Source organism: Macaca mulatta, chromosome X (genome assembly GCF_049350105.2).
Source record: "Macaca mulatta isolate MMU2019108-1 chromosome X, T2T-MMU8v2.0, whole genome shotgun sequence".
In the NCBI taxonomy this organism is placed as follows: Eukaryota; Metazoa; Chordata; class Mammalia; order Primates; family Cercopithecidae; genus Macaca; species Macaca mulatta.
Window position 1 is genome coordinate 18,169,457 of NC_133426.1, and position 23,526 is coordinate 18,192,982.

The 23,526-nt window shown below is 44.1% G+C and overlaps 1 protein-coding gene across 2 annotated transcripts in view; it reads left to right on the top strand.

The window, feature by feature from the left end:
- The first annotated feature begins 1,443 nt into the window (after positions 1-1,443).
- Positions 1,444-23,526, top strand: part of CDKL5 (cyclin dependent kinase like 5) — a 202,362-nt gene continuing 180,279 nt past the window's right edge. For both annotated transcript variants that reach the window (XM_028842232.2, XM_077989598.1), the window contains exon 1: positions 1,444-1,531. The gene's annotated coding sequence lies outside the window, so the exon portion shown is untranslated. The remainder of the gene's footprint in view (positions 1,532-23,526) is intronic.

Sequence of the window (23,526 nt, forward strand, 5' to 3'; positions counted from 1 at the left end):
CCTACCTGTAAAATTTTCTAATATGCTTCCACTTTCATTTCCTCATCAAATATTCACCGTTATGAAAAAGAAAATCCTATTGGCTTGGTATCAAGTGGCCAAACTGAGCATGCTGCTACATATTGTTACCAGATTCACTACAGGAATAGATTAAGTGGATTTTATCCAAAATATCTATTTCCTATTACAGTACTGCATCTTTCTAATTTGGTGACTGCTATGACCTCATACACTGCCTATTTTCCATGCTTTTCCTAACTAGAAGAGACCCTATTTTTCGCCTTTGCTTGTTAAAGTGAAAATTATTATGCAGCTTTCCATAGATTTGTCCCCAATGTCTTTTTAAAAATTATTTTCTTTATTTTCTAAAAGTAGCATTGGAGATGTTATCTCCTTCCATTTCATCACTTCTTCATCCTCCGTGGAAACCCGATCCATGGTGGGTATTAAGATCTTTACATTTCTACTGGTTGGGCGATGACTTCATTGCTTTCAAGCCAGCTGGGGGGATCTTGTGTGGCAGAGCATCGGACCGAAGCGGAGGTGTGGGTCGTTGCTGCTGCTGCTGCTGCTGCTGCTACTGCTGCGACAGCTCTTTGCACGCGCTTGGCTGCTGTGTAAGGAATCCTCAGGCTGCTAGGTCTTTGCGCCTAACTCACCCAAGGGACAGCAAGCTGCTGGATGAGTGTACGTGTGAGTGTGTGTTATGTGTGTGCATACGGGCGTGTGTGTGTGCACACGCAGCGGCAACAGTTGGGCAGCAGCAGCAATGGACTTCGATATCATTTTTACCAACAACAGAGATAAACCATCCTCCATCCTGTATTTCTCAGCTCCCGCCCCGAGTGTGCTCTCCCCCTCTTCCCCGACTTCCCCCACCAAAGCCCCCGGCACGGGTCCCTCCGGAGGGAGGGCAGGATAGCTGCGCTGTAGGCAGGATTCCCCCTTTTTTCCGCAGTGACAGGCGGATTCCGGGGCCTCCTCGCCACCCCCTACCCCCGCAGTCACCCCTTTCTCAGTCACGATCTCCCCACCCCACCACCGTCGACCCTCTCCCTCCTTCCTCGCGCTCCCCCCGGCGTCAGCTCCAGGCTCGGGCCCCGCCCCTCTCAGCCTCTCCAGCCCAGGTTGCTAGGGCTTGGCGGGGCAACCAAACCTGGCGTGCCAGGAGGCGCGGCGCGCGCGTGAGCGCGCAGGCGAGCTTGTATAAGGAACCAGCGTTCTTCGGCTTCGGAGACTCGAGCACGAGCGGCGCGAGCCCGAACCCCAAGACAAGCGCTTCCTTCTCATTGGCTCCTACCAGAAGGGGGCGGGGTAAAGGCGGGATCGGGCAGAACCTGAGGCGCTTTTCCATTGGTCAGAACGGGCCGGCTGGGGCGGGGCAGTTAGCAAATTAGGCTGCGCGTTCGCTTCTGCTAGAGGGCGGGGCCGGAGGTTTCGATTAGTTGTCTCTGCCGCTGGGGAAGGTAAAGCGGCGACGGCGTCCTCAGGAGCTGTGGGGTCCCCTGCTAGAAGTGGGGGACTCGGCGGGGTGAGTAGTCGCGCCACCACCCGCCCGCCAAGCCCTCTTGCCCTTACATCGGCCCCGCGTTCACCCAGCTTCTCCTGAGAGTGGGGACCCACCCGGTCCCCCCGGGCGGACGAGAGAAGGGGCGGCGGCGCCGGTCCCCCCGGAACGGGGCGACGCGGTGAGGGCGTCCCAGCCCGGAGTAGCCCCTCCTCAGCGCTCCCCTGCGCCTCTGGAAGGGCTTCCTCCGAGGGGCTGGGGCTGCCTTTTGGGGTGTGGGGAGGCGAAAGGGTGTGAAAGAGGGGCGATGGGTCGAGCCCGCCCCGCGGGGCTCCCCTCAGCGGCGGGTCTGCGGCGTCCCCGCCCCGCCGCTCCCGCGGCAAGAGCTCCCCGGGGCTTGCGGCGAGGGAAGCCCCTTCCCGCCGGCGCCGAGGAGGGGCCTGCGCGCCCGAGCCCCCTGCCCGAGTTCGGAGGGAGCCCGAGACTCCAGTCGCGGCTCTGGCCCTTCTGACCTTGGCTGCCCGGGAGGGTGGGCGAGCGACCCGCCGCTGGCCCCACGGCTCCGCAACCTCCCCCGAACAAGTTTCAGGCGATGCTGTGAAGTTCACGACTGGCATAGTGCGGGGAAGAAGAATGGCCCCTTCTCAGACCTTGATACCCTTTGGACCCTCATAGAAATCGGGTTCTGGGGTTTGGAACCGTCTCCCAGAACGAACAGGTCCTCCTTGCATTGACACGTTTTGTGCCCACGTTGTGGGAAAAAATAACCTGAACATATTTCAGTGTAAAGGCAGATCTTCCTTGAGGGTTTTGTTTTTCGCTTCACTTGAGTGTTAAAGCACAGATGCCTGAATAAGAAAAGCCTGACCTTAGTATCTCTACAGTGAGATTAGACGGGTGCTGTGATATTTAAGTAGTTGCAGATCAGTATTCTGTTAGCATAATCTATTTTAATTGGCTGGAATTTAAGCTGATTTTAGAAAGTATTGTTGACACCGAATGATTTATTTCTGTGCATCTGAATTAGGTTTGTTTGAACGCAATGGTTATATAGTTAAATGTAAAAGATTAGACAAATTAATTTGTCTGAGAGCGTTTGTCTGAAACAGGAGACAGAGATGTGTATAGAACAGGATTATCATTTTAGGTAACATCTGCTGGAACATTTCCAGCTTGTTTCTTTCTTGGTGTAGGGTTACAAAAAAGACATCTTCACCGAGGCTATTCGGAATTACATGTGAGTGACGCTTAGATGTAAATTTGTTTTTATTCCCTTTAAGTGTTTTAAAATGTGTTATTCACAAAATGTGAAGAGGCTATATTTACTTGTTTCTGTATCTTAGTGTTGAAGGGGATAGTATGATCTTATGATTAACAGTCCAATTAGGGTCCATTAATAATAGATTTTTTAAAAAGGCATGCTGCTTTTCGAGAATATGATAGGTTGAGTACCTAGCAAGACTTTTAATTTCTTTTTATTAAAAGTACTATTTTAGGATTGAGAATTTTTGGCGTTGACACTGAAACCAGGAATAAGGAAGCCTGCAGCAGTCTTAGCAGTTTGACACCACCAGTAGGTGTTTCTGTTGACAAATGCAGAGAAGAGAACATTTGGGAAGGAAATCTTTTTTTCGGGGCGGGGGTGGGGGGGGGAGGTGAGGGTGGGTGACGGGGGAAGGAGCCAGAAGAGAGAAGCTGTAGAGCTAATGCTGCCAGCACTGTATGGTGAGCATTTCACAAGTACAAGGAAACCTAATTAGGGAAAAATTCCGTTTGGCTGAATTAAATAATAGAACTCCAAAAGAGGCATTCTAAATAAAGTTAACCATTCCAAGAGTGTTAAATAATCTGCCATTTCAGAGTAGTTGGGGGTTCCTCAGTTGGAGAGGGTATCAAATCTCTTTGAATTGTCTTGCCTTTTTAACACAGTCAATGCAGCGATTAATTTGCTATATGTATATATATCAAACAGTTGAGTATTCCAGTTTTGTTGTTTAGCGTATTTCCTAAGCCTAAATTTTTTAAAAGCAAAATCTGATATATTTTTTAAAAAATTTGAAATAGAATTCTTTGTCCAGAGAGTATTCCTTTTTTCCTGGCTCAGTCTTAAAATTTATTCATGATTTAGGGGTTTGTGGTTGGTATTTTTTTACCCCTTTTTCTTAGGTTTTTTGATTTTTACTTATGCAAGTTCCCTAAGTCTGCTTTTGTTTATATTGTAATTTTCTTGGAATTATTTAAATCAGAGTGTGGCATCTATTGTGTCCCTTGGGGTTTTAAAAGGAAAGGCTCCCATTGAAAGAAATCGCAGGGCCATCTCGCATAGATGGGTAATAGAAGGTTGACTGCGAATCAGATGTATTCGGTTGCAAATATGCTGCTTGGGGTTAAGGCAGTTTCAGTTAACGGGAACCAGATTTTACATGATGTTTCTACTTTGAAGGTACAGTATTGTTACATTACAAACTGAAAGACAGAGGTGGAGAAATTCCTTTAAGTATCACCCCTAGCCTTGTTTCACCACGGGTGTCCAGGAATCTATGAGAGACTCTTAACAATAGCTGCATTGTTGGAAATGACAGTGGCTTCTCTTGCAGAAAGTTAACCTTTCATTATGATTTTCATTTCAATTTACTTTGTAAAAGAAAATTTAGCTTTATCTGAGAAATTGGCTGTGAGAAATTTGTAAAGAGAGCAAGGAAAATAGGTTTTCTTCAACATGTCTGTTAAAATTTCACATTCTGTCCCCTGCCGTTTTGATAACTGGTGATCTTTATTTCCTCTAGATATTAGAAGGTATTCTAACACAGTACCTGATTTTTGGCAGTTACTGTGGGGATATGACTTTTTCATGTAATAAGTTGATGTCAAATAATAATGAGGCATTTAGGAATAAATTAATTCACATGCATAGATCTAAAACGTGAGGGAAATCTTTTAGATAACCCTTAACTTTGGTACAAGAATAGCACAATTTGAAGTATTAAGTTGCTTTCTAAGTAGAAAAAGCTATTTGCTTAGAATTGGGTAATTTTAGATTTTAAAGTTTTTTTTTTTTCCCAACATCAAATAATTTGGCAACATCAAATTTCTTGATAAAGGAGGAGATAGAATCTCACAGATTCTTTATTATCTGATCATGGCATCAGTTGGACTACATTTCAACTTAGGACAATAATGCAATTAAAAGACTACATTTAAACTTTCTGTTTGGAGGTTTTTCTAATTTACTTTCAATCTCAAGCTCGACGTTAGAAATCTTTTGTTGGTGACGCACAATTTTAGTGTTCAGATTTTAGGTTTTGATCGTTTTTAGAATTTTTTTTTATGTGTGTAGAGCAGTACATGGATTACTGAATTAATCAAAGATCTGGCCTCATTTCTCATTCAAGTTTGTACATTTCTTCACACTGAGATACAAGCTTGGGTGCAATTCTGTCGGTGGGTGTGAAAGCTGAGGGTAAGGACCTTCTACCTAGAGACTGATAACATTTAAACATTTCAGGTTTGGGAATTAATAGAAAGTTATTTATTAGGTTAAAAGGAACTAGCCCATTCAGGTATTTGAAATTGATTGTCAATACTTTGAATTAAGCTCTTAGAAACGTTTGTGTTTGAGATAATCCTAATCAGGGTCAAGTTTTGGGTGTGGTCTCTCTTTTGGGCAGTCTTCTCTGTAATAATTATAATACTCCATCTATTGAGCCGTACTGAATGCCAGACACTGTGACAAGTAATTTATTTGCATGAATACATGTGTATTCTCACAACAGCTCTATGAAGTAGGTCTTCTTACCTCCTGTATACATGTCAAATGGGCTCAGAGAAATAAAGTACTTTGCTGAGATTACCCAGCTAGTCATCAGAAGCAGCAAAATTGCCATCCGAACTGGTCTGACTTGAAGCTGTGCTCTTCAAAACCATGCTTTCTGCTTCTCTTTAGGAAACTGATTTCCCAAGCATATTTATTTTTGACATGGGGTCTCACTCCGTTGCCCAGGCTGGAGTGCAGTGGTGTTATCACAGCTTGCTGCACCCTTAACCTGGTAGACTCAATCGATCCTCCCACCTCAGCCTCCCTAGTAGCTGGCGACTACAGGCACGTGCTCCCATACCAGGCCAGTTTTTCTTTATTTTTAATAGAGGCAAGGTCTTATGATGTTGCTCAGGCTGGTCTTGAACTCCTGGCGTCAAGCGACCCTCCTGCTTTGGCCTCCCAAAGTGCTTGGACTATAGGCATGAGCCACCGCCAGGTCCACCCCAAGGGTATTTTGAGTTCCTACTGTATATCATGCCTGGGGTGGTACTGAAGTTATACATATGCTTCTTGGAGTTCACAGGCTACATTGGCAAGGCTGCTGGACCTTTAGTCAGTCGTATGGGGGACTGAACTCAGATCCATCAGGACTGCTGGATAGAACAGTTGGAAGTGCAGACTTTTCTTTTTTTTTTTTTTTTTTTTTTTTTTGAGACGGAGTCTCGCTCTGTAGCCCAGGCTGGAGTGCAGTGGCCGGATCTCAGCTCACTGCAAGCTCCGCCTCCCGGGTTCACGCCATTCTCCGGCCTCAGCCTCCCGAGTAGCTGGGACTACAGGCGCTGCCACCTCGCCCGGCTATTTTTTGTATTTCTTAGTAGAGACGGGGTTTCACCGTGTTAGCCAGGATGGTCTCGATCTCCTGACCTCGTGATCCGCCCATCTCGGCCTCCCAAAGTGCTGGGATTACAGGCTTGAGCCACCGCGCCCGGCCGGAAGTGCAGACTTTTCTAACCAGAGGGTCAGACTTTTCTAACAGAGGTTATGTTTCTTCATAAATGAAGGCTGTACATAATCATGCCAAAAATGAGGTAGTTGTTTCTAATTAGCTACTTGGTATTTCATGTTTCTGGATATTGCATTATAACCTTTGATGGACTTTGATTAAATTTGCTACACTAATAAAGGCTACGAAGATACTCCTTGAATTCAATTTTGTGGCTTAGATATACCCTTGAAATAAAATGGCAGCCATTATAATTTGCAGATGGGCACCTCTTGTGTAATTATGACCAGTGAAATAAAATCTGGAGGTAAAGTCTATAGAGATATACTATTATTGTGTGTGTGTGTTTTTTTTTTAAGACGGAGTCTCGCTCTGTTGCCCAGACTGGAGTGCAATGGCGTGATCTCTGCTCACTGCAACTTCCACCTCCTGGGTTCAAGCAATTCTCCTGCCTCAGCCTCCCAAGTAACTGGGATTACAGGTGCATGCTGCCATGCCCAGCTAATTTTTTTGTATTTTAGTAGAGACGGGTTTCACCATGTTGCTCAGGCTGGTCTCAAACTCCTGAGCTCAGGCAGTCCACCCGCTTCAGCCTCCCAAAGTGCTAGGATTACAGGCATGAGCCACCGCACCCACCCCTTGTTATGTGCTAATACAGAGGTTGGACTCTGAAAATTTTTCTATGTGAAAGTAGAACTTTCTTCTATTTAAAGCTTCTTGTGATTAAAATTTTTTTTTTTAATTTTTAATTTTTTTAATTTTTTTTTTTTTTTTTGAGACGGAGTCTCGCTCTGTCACCCAGGCTGGAGTGCAGTGGCCGGATCTCAGCTCACTGCAAGCTCCTCCTCTCGGGTTCACGCCATTCTCCTGCCTCAGCCTCCCGAGTAGCTGGGACTACAGGCACCCGCCACTTCGCCCGGCTAGTTTTTTGTATTTTTTAGTAGAGACGGGGTTTCACCGTATTAGCCAGGATGGTCTCGATCTCCTGACCTCATGATCCGCCCATCTTGGCCTCCCAAAGTGCTGGGATTACAGGCTTGAGCCACCGCGCCCGGCCTTTTTTTTTTTTTTTTTTTTAATGAGACAGAGTGCTGCTCTGTCACCCAGGCTGGAGTGCAGTGATGGGATCTCGGCTTACCGCAACCTCCGCCTCCTGGGTTCAAGTGATTCTCTTGCCTTAGCCTCCTGGGTAGCTGGAATTACAGGCGCCCGCCACCATGCCCGGCTAACTTTTTTGCATTTTTAATAGAGATGGGGTTTCACCATATTGGCCAAGTGGTCTCGAACTCCTGACCTCAGGTGATCCTCCTGCCTCGGCCTCCCAAAGTGTTGGGACTACAGGCGTAAGCCACCACGCCTGGCTCTGAATTTTTTTTTTAAAAGTAAGACCTATCATTAAGAGAACTAAACAGTTATGTACCCTAAAAGAACACTTAAAAGTCCATGTTAGAAAAAAAGAGGACTTAACATCTTTTTCTGTAATCGATTAAAATCACTTTTGTTACTTATTAAAGTTAGAAAGTGCTGATGAATACTGTAGAGCCTCAGGGCCATAAATAATCATGGCCGAAGCAGGACCATATTTCTACACAGATGGGACCTGTGCGTTAATTTGTTGATTTCTTTTTTTTTTTTTTTTTGAGATGGAGTCTCGCTCTGTCGCTCAGGCTGGAGTGCAGTGGTGCGGTCTCAGCTCACTGCAAGCTCTGCCTCCCAGGTTCACGCTATTCTCCTGCCTCAGCCTCCTGAGTAGCTGGGACTAACAGGCGCCCGCCACCACGCCTGGCTAATTTTTTTTTGTATTTTTAGTAGAGACGGGGTTTTACCGTGTTAGCCAGGATGGTCTTGATCTCCTGACCTTGTGATCTGCCTGCCTTGGCCTCCCAAAGTGCTGGGATTACAAAATTTTGTTGATTTCTTTATAACGTAATGGAGGTGTACTTTACATACCATAAAACTCACCTTTTTAGTGTATGATTCCATTATTTTTAAGTGAATTTATGGAGTTGGCATAGCTATCATTACAGTCCAGTTTTAGAACATTTCCATCACCCCCAAAATTCTCTCCTGTCAATGAGTTTTTTTAACCTTATTTACTTGCTTCACCTAGACCTCTTTTATTTTTTTTTGAGACAGGGTCTCACTGTGTTGCCCAGGCTGGAGTGCAGTGCTGTGATCTAACTTCACTGCAACCTCCACCTCCCAGACTTGAGCGATCTTCCCACCTCAGCCTCTTGAGTAGCTGGAGCTACTGGCACACGCCACTGCGCCTGGCTAATTTCTTTCTTTTTAAGATGTAATCTCACTGTCACCCAGGCCAGAGTACAGTGGTGTGATCTCGGCTCACTGCAACCTCTGCTTCCTGGGTTCAAGCGATTCTCCTGCCTCAGTCTCCCAAGTAGCTGGGATTACAGGCATGTGCCACTATGCCTGGCTAATTTTTGTGTTTTTAGTAGAGACAGGGTTTCACCATGTTGGCCAGGCTGGTCTTGAACCCCTGACCGCAGGTGATCTGCCTGCCTCGGCCTCCCAAAGTGCTAGGATTACAGGTGTAAGCTACCGTGCTTGGCCAACCTAGATCTCTTTGTCATCAGACATTGACAAATGAAATCATGTAGATCTTAACAGATGTCTTTTTTTTTTTTTTTTTTTTTTGAGACAGGGTCTCAAGTCTGTCACCCAGGCTAGAGTACAGTAGTGTGATCATGGCTCACTGCAGCCTCTGCCTCCCCAGGCTCAAGTGATCCTCCCACCTCAGCTTCCTGAGTAGCTGGGACTATAGGCGCAGGCCGCCATGCCTGGCTAATTTTTTTGTATTTTGTAGAGATGGGTTCTCACAGTTTTGTTCAGGCTGGTCTTGAACTCCGGAGCTCAAGACATTCCCCTACTTTGGCCTCCCAAAGTGCTGGGATTATAGGCATGAACCAGTGTGCCTGGCCTAAAAGATGTCCTTAAAAAATATCTTCTGGAGGCCAGGTGTAGGTGGCTCACGCCTGTAATCTCAGCACTTTGGGAGGCCAAGGCAGGCATTTCATTTGAGGTCAGGAGTTTGAGACCAGCCTGGCCAACATGGTGAAACCCTGTCTCTACAAAAAATACAAAAATCGGTTGAGTGCAGTGTTGTACACCTGTAGTCCCAGCCTCCTGGGAGGCTGAGGTGGGAGGATGGCTTGAGCCTGGGAGGCAGAGGTTGCAATGAGCCAAGATCGTACCATTCACTCCAGCCTGGGCAACAGGAGTGAAACCCTGTCTCAAAAAAAAAAAAAAAAAAAATATATATATATACACACACACACACACACACACACACACACACACTTCTTGGCTGGGCGTGGTGGCTCATGCCTGTAATTCCAGCACTTTGGGAAGCCAAGGCAGACGGATCACCTGAGGTCGGGAGTTCGAGACCAGCCTGAGCAACATGGAGAAACCGTCTCTACTAAAAATACAAAATTAGCCGAGTGTGGTGGCACATGCCTGTAATCCCAGCTCCTCGGGAGCCTGAGGCAGGAGAATTGCTTGAACCCGGGAGGTGGAGGTTGCGGTGAGCCAAGATGGCACCATTAGACTCCAGCCTGGGCAACGAGAGCGAGACTCAGTTTCAAAAAAAAAATCCACACATATTATCATTTATTAATGCTTTTTGTATTTTCAAAAATTCTTGCCTAAGCATAATACATAGCAAAATTTAAAGGATCATAATGGCAAATGGTATAAATTACCTTGTGTTTGTGGCTTAAATTTTATTTTCATTTGACCTTTTTTAAACCAGCGAATAAAATACAGCATTCTTGGTGATATGTTGGGAATGCAGGGAAAAGAAATGAAGGTAAAAGTAACATAATTATTGTGCAAGAAAAAGTTACTTCCAAATGTAAGAGCACAGGGAAACAATTGGTTTTCTTGATTTTAAGCTAATAACATTGTGCATTTTATTGTTTGGACCTCTAATCCCTCTTGACAGATCCGTGCCTAATGTGCATGTCATAGAGCAGGCTTCATCAAATTCAGATATTTAGACACTTCGTCTACTTCAGACTGGATTGTGATGGGATTTGCAAACAGCTTAACATGCAAGGTACCGTAACTGCCTTTTCCTGCCTGCATCATTTTCTTCTTAGTGACCTTCTAGGGTGGGCTGGGGAGTAAGGCCAGCTTGGGAACAGGAAGTCTCATCAGCACAGGCTGATCCCCACTTGTGCAGGTTTCCTCCTTTGCTCGGTGTATTGCTTGTGTGGACGGACACTGCTTAGGGACGTTATGTTTTTGGGTACATATAGTAGAGGAATGTAATGGTTTGGTTAGAAGTAAAGTGTTTTGGGAAACTGTATCTAATTTTCTTTGCTTTTAGGTGAACATTTCTCAATGGAATGTGACCCTTATATGTACCAGGCAGGTAAATCAGTAACTCCTTGTGTGGTTGGTTGTGTCTGGATTTTTAATGGCAAACAGGTTAGACACACAGTGCTGGTCTGATATTAATAGTTTACTGTCAGTTCAATCATAACTGGTTGGAAATAGGCATAGGCTTGCTTTTTTTTTTTTTTTTTGGACTCTATCAAATGGTAACATGAAGTGCCAGTGTAACTTGATTTTGATAGTAAGAACAACTTTGGTTTCTGGAAATTAACAAAACATATATAAATAATATATATTGTTTAAAAAGCTTACCTTACATTATTTTAGGTGAGTTGCAATTTTAGATATCAGGTTTAGATTTTGTATTATGGGCCAGGCGCAGTGGCTCATGCCTGTAATGCCAGCACTTTGGGAGGGCCGAGGTGGGCGGATCACTTGAGGTCAGAAGTTCGAGACCAGCCTGGGCAACAAGGTGAAACCCTGTCTCTACAAATAATACAAAAATTAGCCGGGTGTGGTGGCACGCACCTGTAACCCCAGCTGCTCAGGAGGCTGAGTCGGGAGAATCCCATGAACCTGGGAGGCAGGGGTTGCAGTGAGCCAAGGCCACGCCACTGTATTCCAGCCTGGGCCACAGAGCGAGACTCCATCTCAAAAGAAAGAAAAAGATTTTGTGTTATGTTTAAAGATTAGGTTCTTGGAAGTATGAGATTGTATTTTGATAATTAAAGTAAACATATACAGTCTCATGAGGAAGATACGGCAGATAAAAAGAGTGGTAAGTAATAGTTGAAGAACAACTTGCCTGGATTTACCTGATTACCCTGACATTGCTGATTTTAGAAACTAATTTCCTTATGAGTAGAATCTTTCACAGATTACCAGAGGCTGGGTCAGATGTGATATATCCTAGAATTTATCCACACCCCTAGACACACACCCCACCAAGGTTTGTCAGCCACTTATGGGATATATTAACTGTAATTGCTAGTAGTCATTATTCCTAATATTACCACTAAATTCAAGTTTAGCAATGCAAATGAAAAGAAAAAGTTTGATTTTAATTGTAGTTACTGAAAATAGTTGGGGTAGACAAAAGCTAATTTTGTGCAAATAGGTGTTTTATACTTTATCAATTATTTATTTCTCAAATAATCTGTCCTACATCCTGAGGATCTGTCCTTCATTCATTTAACAAATATTACTTAATGAGTATGTAGTGTGTGCCAGACTGTGCTAGAGACTACATGGAGTGATAAATAAGATGTAAGTAGGCCCTGCCCTCAAATAATTAATTATTTTTTGAGACAGAATCTCACTCTGTCGCCCAGGCTGGAGTGCAGTGGTGCAATCTTGGCTCACTGCCACCTCTACCTCCTGAGTTCAAGCGATTTTTGTGCTTCAGCCTCCCAAGTAGCTGGGACTACAGGTGCGTGCCTCCACACCTGGCTGATTTTTGTATTTTCAGTGGAGACGGGGTTTCACCATGTTGGCCAGGCTGATTTCAAACTCCTGACCTCAAGGGATCCACCCACCTTGGTCTCCCAAAGTGCTAGGATTACAGGTGTGAGCCACCAAGCCTGGCCAAAGAATTTAGTCTTGAGATGGAGGCAGAGGAGAACTACAGAACACTGTGGGAGTATGCCTGACCCTTGAACAACGTAGGGGTTGGGGTGCTGACCCTCACGCAGTCAAAAATCCAAGTATAACTTTTGACCCCCCAAAAACTTTACTAAAATAGCCTACTGTTGACCGGAAGCCTTACTGGTAATATAGTCAATTAACACGTTGTTTTGTATGTTATATGTATTATGTAGTGTATTCCTATAGTAACGTAAGCCAGAGAAGAAAATATTATTAAAATCATAGGAAGAGAAAAGATACTTACTCTTCATTAAGAGGAAGTGGATCATTATAAAGGTGCTCATTGTCTTCACACTGAGTAGGCTGAGGAGGAAGAGGAGGGGTTGTCTTGCTGTCTCAGCAGGGGCAAAGGTGGAAGAGGTAGAGAAGGTGGAAGGGGAGGCAGGAGAGGCAGGCACACTCTGTAATTTATATTGAAAAAAGAAATCTGGGTATAAGTGGATCCATGCAGTTCAAACCTGTGTTGTTCGAGGGGTAGGGCTGGAGAGTCTGTCCTTGGGGGAAGGGGTGGGAAGGTCACTCTGAGGAAGTAACATTTAAGTGAGACCTGAAGAATGAGAAGGACCTGGTCTAGTTGGGGAAATAAGTTTTTCAGACAGAAGGTGCAAATGTGATGAGGCAAGGTGAGAGAGCTGGGGTTTTTGCACAACAGAACCTTTTAAAGAACTGAAAGAGGGCCGGGCGTGGTGACTCATGCCTATAATCCCAGTACTTTGGGAGGCTGAGGCAGGCAGATCACTTGAGCCCAGGAGTTCGAGACCAGCCTGGGCAAAATGGCAAAACCGCATTTCTACAAAAACGCAAAATTAGCTGAGTGTGGTGGTATATTCCTGTAGTCCTAGCTACTCCCAGAGAGTAAACTGGGAGGATTGCTTGAGCCCAGGAGTTTGAGGCTGCAGTGAGCCGTGATTATGCCACTGCACTCCAGCCTGGGCGACAGTGAGACTCTGACTCAAAAAAAAAAATAACAAAAAAAACCTGAAAGAAATCTACAATGACCAGAAAATAAAGAAACAGGCATTGAAGCAGAAGTTGGCAACAGGGGCCAGGTCTTGAAAAGGCTTAGTAGGCCATTTGCTGAGTTTTTGAACTTGCCCTAAGTCTCCTGGGAAACGGTTAAAGCTTTTAAGCAGGGGTGTGACATGAAATGAAATGCTACAAAACCCAATAATTTTAGTTCAATGGAACCTTGGTAATTTACCAGAAAGGTCATAATCTCTGCAAGGTAAGATATTCTTCTCTTGTTTCATTAAAATTTTTGTAACTCCTTTCTTGATTGATTGTCGTCTGCAGTATTATTTTCATTGTTTTTGTAGAAATTCCCTTTAATTTTCTAAAAGTACCTTTTATCCCTCACCGTTCTGTTAACCTTATATAGGAATGTCATTTCTATTTATAACTGAATTAGAATATTTTTTCTAACAGCTTTAGCTCTCTTCCATATTTAAACTTAAAATTCTTGGCTGTTTTTTTCCCTCCAGACACCTTTAATCTGCTCAAAGTATTTAATGTTTTAATGAAATGTTTCATTAAATTTGCTTTATTCTTTTGTTCTTCCAAATACAGTGTCTTAGATGTAGTTTAATATTTCTCAGCATTTATGCTATTCCATATTTTATGAAATAACATGTAAGCACCTAGAATGGTTTTAGGAAATTTTGTCACTATTGTATAGGAGCAATGGTGCTTCGTCAAGAGCACCATTTTCAAATCTGGTTCACATTCTGTGGCCTTATCTTTTACATTAAATTGGTCTCTGTTAAACATTTTATGTTCAGGTGGGCTTATTTATATATAAGTGCTATAAAGGTGTTATTTTTTTATATCCTGATTTGTTTCTTTCTCCCATAGTAAATGTCCCTACATACTGAATTCTTTTTAGGAAATCTTTGCCATGCTAAGTTTTTGATTGCCTTGGTGATTGCGTGAGCATTCATTCAAGTCTTTCTTGGTGTAAAGTTGTTAGCTCATGCCTGTATACAATGCTATTGCCCACTGTTCCTCTCCACATGTACAAAGAATAACTGCAGCATCACCTTCTTCAAGTATTTCCTTTGAAATCTACATATTGATTCAGCCTTGAATTGAGTTTGCTTTTGCCATGAGTTATTTTCTTTTCTTTTCTTTTTTGAGACGGAATCTTGCTCTGTCCCCCATGCTGGAGTGCAATGGTGTGATCTCGGCTCACTGCAACCTCCGCCTCCTGGGTTCAAGCAATTCTCTTGCCTCAGTCTCCCAAGTAGCTGGGATTACAGGCATGTGCCCCCATGCCTGGCTAATTTTTGTATTTTTAGCAGAGCCAGGGTTTCACCATGTTGTCCAGGCTGGTCTCGAACTCCTGACCTCATTATCTGCCTGCCTTGGCCTCCCAAAGTGCTGGGATTGCAGGTGTGAGCTAAGGATGGGCATATAAAGCTGGGAGAATTGCGAGAAGTAATGTTTATTTATGTACTACATGCTTTGCTTTGATGCTTGTACCATAGCTACATCCCAGGATCTTTTCTACTGTAAGCTCCATGGAGGCTTGGAGTGTTGACTGTTATACCCTCAGTATGTGGGTACCACATTGCCTTACACGTAGGAAGTGCTCAATAAAGACTTCCCTTATCAAAGGTGCCCCTTTTTGCACCCCGCCCCCCCACCATTTCCTCATGTTTGTATCTTCTTCCTTGTGCAGTGGTTGCTATATCAGGTGCCTGTCTAGTGGATCCTCCTCTCTGCTCACCCTATAGACATGCCTGTCCTGTGTCTAGTTACCTGTGTAAGATGTGTAATTGTTATAATTGCATCCACACTGGTAAATGAGTAGGTGCTAATAGCTCTCTGTGGGGCCCCAGAATCTTTTCTACCAACATTTACAGTATGGCAGACGAAGGGGAAGCCAAAGATGACAACTACCAGAGTGACGTCTCTGAGTTTTTTTTCATGATTTATTGCATGAATTCATTGAAATGCTGAGTTCTGTTTCATAATAGGGGTGTGTGTGTGTGTGCGCGCGCGCGTGCGTGCATGCGTGCATGTATCTTTGTTGTACAATACAGGCATACTTTGGAGATAGTTTTGTTTTAGACCACCACAATAAAGCAAATATTGCTGTAAAGCAAGTCACACAAATTTTTTGGTTACTCAGTGCATATAAAAGCTTTGTTGGCTGAGCGTGGTGTCTCACACTCATAATCCCAGTGCTTTGGGAGACCAAGGCAGGCAGATCCCCAGAGGTCAGGAGTTCGAGATCAGCCTGGCTAACATGGTGAAACTCCGTCTCTACTAAATATACAAAATTAGCTTGGTGTGGTGGCTCGCGCCTGTAATCCCAGCTACTCAGGAGGCTGAGGCGGGAGAATCACTTGAAGCCAGGAGGTGGAGATTGCAGTGAGCTGGGATGACACCACTGCACTCTACTCCAGTCTGGGCGACAGAGTGAGATTCGGTCTCCAAAAAAAAAAACAACAAAGCTTTGTTTACACTATACTGTTGTCTATTAAGTGTGCAATAGCATTATGTCTAAAAAAAAAAAAAAGCACATACTTTCATTTATTGCCAAAAAATGCTGGCAATCATTTGACCCTTCAGTGACCCATAACCTTTTTGCGGGTGGTGGGTTTTGCCTTAGTATTGATGGTGACTGACTGATCAGGGTGGTGGTTGCTGAAGGTTGGGGGATCTGTGGCAGTTCCTTAAAATAGGACAGCAATGAAGTTTGCCATATCTGTTGACTCTTCCTTTCATTGTAGGTTTCTCTGTAGCATACGATGCTGTTTGATAGCATTTTACCCACATTAGAACTACTTCTCCAAGCCTGCTGCTGCTTTATCAACTAAGTTTATAGAATAGTCTATTTTTGAAATAGTCATTTCAAAAATGTTTAAGGCTTCAAAAATGTTTAAAGTAGATTCCATCTCAGAAAAACACTTCCTTTGTTCTACCATAAGCAGCAACTCCTTTGTCCATTCATGTTTTATCATGAGATCACAGCAATTCAGTCATATCTTCAGGCTCCTCTTGCCTTGGCCTCCCAAAGTGGTAGGATTGTAGGTGTGAGCCACTGCACCTGACCATATCATCTTTTTTTTGGTTTTGTTTTGTTTTTTTTTGAGACAGAGTTTTGCTCTTGTTGCCCAGGCTGGAGCACAGTGGCACTATCTTGGCTCACTGCAACCTCTGCCTCCCGGGTTCAAGCGATTCTCATGCCTCAGCCTCCCAATTAGCTGGGATTACAGGCATGTGCCACCACACCTAGCTAATTTTGTATTTTTAGTAGAGATGGAGTTTCACTGTGTTGGTCAGGTTGGTCTCGAACTCCTGACCTCAGGTGATCCACCCACTTCAGCCTCCGTATAATCTTTTTGTCTATAAATGGGTATGTCTTTCCTTCTGCTAGGCCATTAGTGCTGATATTTGAGTTAGTTTATTTAGGAATTGGTGTAGTCAAGTCCAAGGTTGTACTACTCACCACATGACAGCCAATAAGTTAAGAGACAAGGTGTTGGGGCAAAAAAAGCAATTTTATTTAGGGAGCCAGCAACCCGAGAAGTTGGTGGACTAGTAATGTCCTAAAGAGCCATCTTAAGTTAATACGAATTTTAGCCTCCTTTTATGTTAGAGGAAGAGAGAAGAAGGAGGAGATTGAGGTCAAGAGGTGACTATGATGACCACAGACATCTGGGTGGCAGTGAGGGTCTGTGGAGGTTGTGAAACTTCTTTGTCCTTGGTCAGGTCACAATACTATAAATCTTTAACATGGCTGGGCATGGTGGCTCACTCCTGTAATCCCAGCACTTTGGGAGGCTGAGGCAGGCAGATAACTTGAGCCTAGGAGTTCAAGACCAGCCTGGGCAACATGGCGAAACACCGTCTCTATCAAAAATAAAAAAATTAGCCAAGTGTGGTGGCACACACCGGTAGTCCCAGCTACTCAGGAGGCTGAGGTGGGAGGATCACCTGAGCCCAGGAGGTCGAGGCTGCAGTGAGCCATGATTGTGCCACTGCACTCTAGCCTGGGTGACAGAGTGAGACCCTGTCTCAAAAAAAAAAAAAAAAGAAAAAAGAAATCGTTAACAACATTGTTATTTGTGTGTACACTGCCCTTATCTCTTCAGAGGTTAGTTTTCAGAAGGGACTATTTGCTTTAAACTATAAACTATAGACTGAATGTCTCCCATAGTTAGATGGTATCACTGGGTGGTGGTGGGGGCTTAGAAGCAAAATGGTGTTAGTCATGCTAGGCCTCCTTTTCACTGTTACATTGGGCTGGATTTGAGGTTTTTTGTGTTATGGTTAACCTAGTGTACCCCAGTTTTCAAATTCTCTTAGAGATACTTTGTGATCAGAGTAGGAATTGGTTTACCAGAACAGTGTCTGTTCCAGTGTAAATTTCAGGTCTCCCCTTTGAAGTTTGCTTTAGTGAGGGTTTCTATATGTTCTTGATTTTCTCCCGTCCCTTTCTCAGTGATACTCTGCTCTTACTGTTCCTGGAAGTTTGTTTGCTTGGAGGTGGGGAGGGGTGGTAGGATGTGGTCTCTTCTTGATTAAGCCTCAGTTTCAGGCCTGAGTTTCAGGATCTTGCCCCTTCCCTGGCTGTTGTAGTGGGCTCAATGTGGAATGCTATGCCTCTCCCAGGACTCGGGCACCCATCCCTCCTCCCTGCTTTTTCACTGTTGTCTTAAGGGTAGAAGTAACCATTGTCCCTTCTGTCACAGTGAAGGCTTGTCTTCCCTAGTGGAGATAGGGTAGAGTGATTTGAGGGTAGTGTCCAGCCTCTCAGGCTTAGCTGCTGCCCACCCCCAGGTTTGCATCACAATGAGCATACCTCAGAGCTCTTTAGAGCTCTGAGTGCGTGGGGTGGGGGGGTTGGAGGAGGAAGGCCCTGCAGGAAGTTGAGGTACCATATCCTCAATTTCTGTGACTCCCAGTGGTTTCACGCTATCTTTTCAGCAAGCCACATCAGATTTCACCCATTTACTGACTCTTCTACCCATTCTTTTTGGTGTCCAGCTGTACTCTCTGAGAGGTGAGCATATGGTTGTCTCCTTTCTCCTTTCAGGTACGCTCCTTAGTTTTTGAGCCAACTGGTTGTTCTGTTGGTTTTTTTTTTTTTTTTTTTCTGAGATGGAGTCTTGCTCTTTCGCCCAGGCTGAAGTGCAGTGGCGTGATCTCGGCTCACTGCAAGCTCCGCCTCCCGGGTTCATGCCATCCTCCTGCCTCAGCCTCCCGAGTAGCTGGGACTACAGGCACCCGCCACCATGCCTGGCTACTTTTTTTGTATTTTTAGTAGAGACGAGGTTTCACCGTGTTAGCCAGGATGGTCTCGATCTCCTGACCTCGTGATCCGCCCGCCTCGGCCTCCCAAAGTGTTGGGATTATAGGCGTGAGCCACCGCGCCCAGTGCTCTGTTGAGTTTAAAGAAAGTCTTGAATTTGAAATTAGTTCAGCTCTTTTTCGTTGTAGTTCTCTTGTTCCAGGGTTTAAGCCAGAAATTTGGTTACTCTTAAAATTTTAACATGAGCATTTCCTTAAGTCTAAGCTCAATTATTATTCCTGTCCTCCTGAATAAGACCAAGAGTTTGGAGTGAATTACTCCTTAACCGTTAGCCTCTCTTCCATGTTAATGTTATTTATGTGTTAGTTTTGCCTTACTTAAGCCACCTTACACCTATAAAAATAGTGAATATTTACTCATGTGTTTTTCAGGTTTCTTTGGTCACCATTCTTCCTGCACTCTATTTCTTCCTTCTTTATTAAAAAATGTTCTTAAATAATTATTTCAGTAAGGACCTTTTAATAGTAAACTTGGGCTTGGTGTTTGTGAAAGTGTCTGTACTTCACTTTTTCTCTTGAATGATTGTTGAGCTGGGTCCAGAATTTGGGTTAATTACTTTCCCTGAGTACTTCGATGTTATTCTCCTGTGTTTTGACAAATTTGTAAATTTTTTTTTAACTTTTATTTTAAGTTTGGGGGTACATATGAAGTTTTGTTACATAGGTAAACACATGTCACAGGGGTTTGTTGTACATATTATTTCATCATCCAGGTGTTAAGCCCAGTACCCAATAGTCATTTTTTCTGCTCTTCTCCTTCCTCCCATCCTCCACCCTCAGGTAGACCCCAGTGTCCGTTGTTTCCTTGTGTTCGTAAGTTCTTATCATTTAGCTCTCATTAATTTTTAATTTTTTGGTGGAGATGGGTTTCATTTTATTGCTTAGGCTGGTCTGGAACTCCTGGCTTCAAGTGATCCTCCTCAGCCTCCCAAAGATCTGGAATTACAGCTGTGAACTACTGCACCTGGCGTATTTTTATTTGCTAATGAGAAGTCAACAGTCAGTTTAGTTGTAATTTCGTTATAGGGAGGTAATTCTCTCTCCTCTTGAGCTACTTTTAAGATCTTTTCCTTGTTTATTTATTTATTTATTTTTTATTTACAGTACTTTTGAGTTGCTGTTTATTTCCTTGTTTTTTTGATCTTCAGGTTTTTTTTTTTTTTTTTTTTGCGATATTTCTAGGTGTGGATTTGTTTTATGTATCCTGCTTTTATTTGATGTATTCCATTAGTCCGAGGACCCCTGATGTCTTCAGCTGTGGGAGAAAATCTTAGCCATTATCTTTTAAAATAGTTTTGTCTCCATTTTCCATTTATGGAACCATTATTTAGATATGTTTTGGGATTTTTCATCACATCCTTCATGTTGTTTAAGTTTTCTTTAATTTACATTTCTCTCTCTTCTGGGTAATTTCTTGACATCTACGATTCACTAATTTCCTCTTTAGCTGTGCAGTTAATTTGTTAACTTATTGAGGGTTTCACTAAAAACATTTGGCTATATATAAATAGTCAAATATGTAAATATTGATATTTATACAAATACACAAATATATATGTGTGTATAAACATATATATATACGTGTTTTAAAGATGGAGTCTTGCTGTGTTGCCCAGGTTGGTGTTGAACTCCTGGTCTCAAGTAATCCTCCCACCTTGGCCTCCCAAAGTGCTATGATGTACAGGCATGAGCCACTGTGCCCCACCTTGAATATATTTTCAAATTTAAGAATTTCACATTTTCTTTCAAATCTGTTTTTAAATTTTCTTTCAAATCTGCTTTTAAATTTTCACAAGGGCATTTTCTTGGGACATTTTAAAATATAGTTACGTTTAAGTCCTGTTTGGATTATTTTCTTAGCTGTAATTTTTGAGGAATGAAGTCTCCCATTTGGCTTCCCTTCTTCCCTCCAAGATTTTTGCTGTTTCTCCGTGTGGTGTGCAATATTTGACAATTGAGAATTGTTTGCCTATGCCTGGGTTGTGGGATGCTCTTTTGGTCTGGTTTTGCATTTGTCTCTGATGGGACCCTTTGGGTTCACTGTGTCTAGAGAGGTTTTGGTCTATTCTCAGATGGGTCTCCAGCACCTGCAAAGTAGTGTAAATTTTGACTCCATATTTGTGTAGAACAGACTTGGGGTTTTCCCTTCTGTTTGGATCACTTTTTTTTTTTTTTTTTTTTTTTTTGAGATGGAGCCTTGCTCTGTTGCCCAGGCTGGACTGCAATGGCACAATCTTGGCTCACTGCATAATCCGGTTCCTGGGTTCAAGCTATTCTCCTGCCTCAGCCTCCTGAGTAGCTGGGATTACAGGCACGTGCCACCACGCCCTGCTAATTTTTGTATTTTTAGTAGAGACAGGGTTTCACCATGTTGGTCAGCCTGATCTCGGACTCCTGACCTCAAGGGATCCGCCCGTCTCGGCCTCCCAAAGTGCTGGGATTACAGGCATGAGCCACTGCATCCAGCCTGTTTGGGTCACTTTCTATGCACAGCCCTGGGCTGGTGTTTGTAGCTTTTCTTTTTATTTATTTATTTATTTATTTATTTATGTATTTTTTTGTTGAGACGGAGTCTCGCGCTGTCACCCAGGCTGGAGTGCAGTGGCCGGATCTCAGCTCACTGCAAGCTCCTCCTCCCGGGTTTACGCCATTCTCCTGCCTCAGCCTCCCGAGTAGCTGGGACTACAGGCGCCCGCCACCTCGCCCGGCTAGTTTTTCGTATTTTTTAGTAGAGACGGGGTTTCACCGTGTTAGCCAGGATGGTCTCGATCTCCTGACCTCGTGATCCGCCCGTCTCGGCCTCCCAAAGTGCTGGGATTACAGGCTTGAGCCACCGCGCCCAGCCGCTTTTCTTTTTATTTTTTCACTCAGGGGCAGTCCTTTATGTCTTTGTCTTTGTCTTTGTCTTTGTCTTTATGCTGGTGGTTCACCTCCAGCTTCTTTCCCAGGCCCAGGCTTCAGACAACTGATATATTTTGGCTCTGTGTCTCCACCCAAATCTAATCTCGAATTGTAATCCCCACATGTCGAGGGGAGGGATTTAGTGGGAGGTGACTGGATCATGGGGGCCGTTTCCCCCATGCTGTTCCTGTGAGTTCTCATGAGATCTGATTATTTTATAAGCGGCTCTTCCCCCTTTACACTCTGTGTCATGCTGCCTTGTGGAGAAGGTGCCTGCTTCCCCTTCTGCCATGATTGTAAGTTTCCTGAGGCCTCCCCAGCCATACGGAACTGGGGGTCAATTAAACCGCTTTCCTTTATAAAATAAATTACCCAGTCTTGGGTAGTATCTTTAAAGCAGTGTGAGAACAGACTAAACAGGAAGCTTCTCTAGTTTCCTGGTCCTGTAATTATTTGCATTTGCAGCCCTTGATTTAGAGGGCAGGGGTGAGCAGGTGTTTATCATGTGAAGAATCTCATTTAATATATTTTTGTGTCTTTGCAGCCACTCCTTTCTATTCTAGTTTTCTTCCTGACTTTTGGTCAGGAGGTAGTTCTGCCAGTTAAGAACCAGGAAGTAGGCTTGTAATCCCAGCACTTTGGGAGGCCGAGGCGGGCAGATCACCTGAGGTCAGGAGTTTGAGACCAGCCTGGCCAACATGGTGAAACCCCATATCTACTAAAAATACACATACACAAAAAATTAGCCAGGCATGGTGGGTGGGCACCTGTAATCCCAGCTACTTGGGAGACTGAGGCAGGAGAATCGCTTGAACCTGGTAGGCAAAGATTACAGTCCGTCAGCTGAGACCGCGCCATTGCACTTCAGCCTGGGCAACAAGAACGAAACTCTGTCTCAAAAAAAAAAAAGAACTGGGAAGTAGTTATAACCACAGACAACCCCCACCTTGAACAGGTTATTTACCAAAAGTTCACTTGAACATTGATTGTGTAGGGCACAGTTCACATTATCTGATGGGAACTATGTTATTTAAAAAATGGATTTGTTTCCCAGGTGAACCTGAGGAGTCTGTTCTCTCCATTATGCAGTTGAAATTCATATAGACTTGTGAGTTCTTTGGAACAGTAATCAATATATAGTATGTGATTTCTGTGGGAAGCTATAATACATTTTAACGTTCTTGGTGAAGAAGGGAGTATGCTGTTTTCCAGCCTCAGTCGGTATTCCCTGGTGTGACCTGCCAGCTACCAGACCCTGACAGTTGTTACAAACTCCAGCCACTGTTTTCAAATCTGCCACTAAATTATCACCACTCATACTCAGCACATGACCTTGCCTCCACTTCACTGAGAACTTTGAGCCATCTGGTTGATTTTCTTTCTTTTTTTTTTTTTTTGAGACGGAGTCATGCTCTGTCGCCCAGGCTGGAGTGCAGTGGCCGGATCTCAGCTCACTGCAAGCTCCGCCTCCCGGGTACACGCCATTCTCCTGCCTCAGCCTCCCAAGTAGCTGGGACTACAGGCGCCCGCCACTTCGCCCGGCTAGTTTTTTGTATTTTTTAGTAGAGACAGGGTTTCACCGTGTTAGCCAGGATGGTCTCGATCTCCTGACCTCATGATCCGCCCGTCTCGGCCTCCCAAAGTGCTGGGATTACAGGTTTGAGCCACCGCGCCCGGCCTGGTTGATTTTCTTCAACTTCTGGCTCCATCTACCAGTTTGTCATCCCTCCCTCTCCAGTGTTGCTCCCTCCTCCTGTCTCAGAGGATGAGATGCTTCTTCTGCTGTTTGAGGCAGTCCTTTGCCAGGGGCCTTAGGCTTCACTGCTGCTTCTTTGGCAGTGTTTTCCCATCAGTTATTTCCCTTCATTCTCCCCATTCTGTTCCTAGTGGCTGTCCACTTGGGGAGGAGGGGTGAAGATTTTGCCTCCAGGGGACATTTGGCAGTGTCTGCCGACATTTTTGGTTGTCAGAATTGGGAGGTGGTGGTGATGCATGTGCTGCTAGCATCTAATGGGTAGAGGCATCTAGATATCCTAC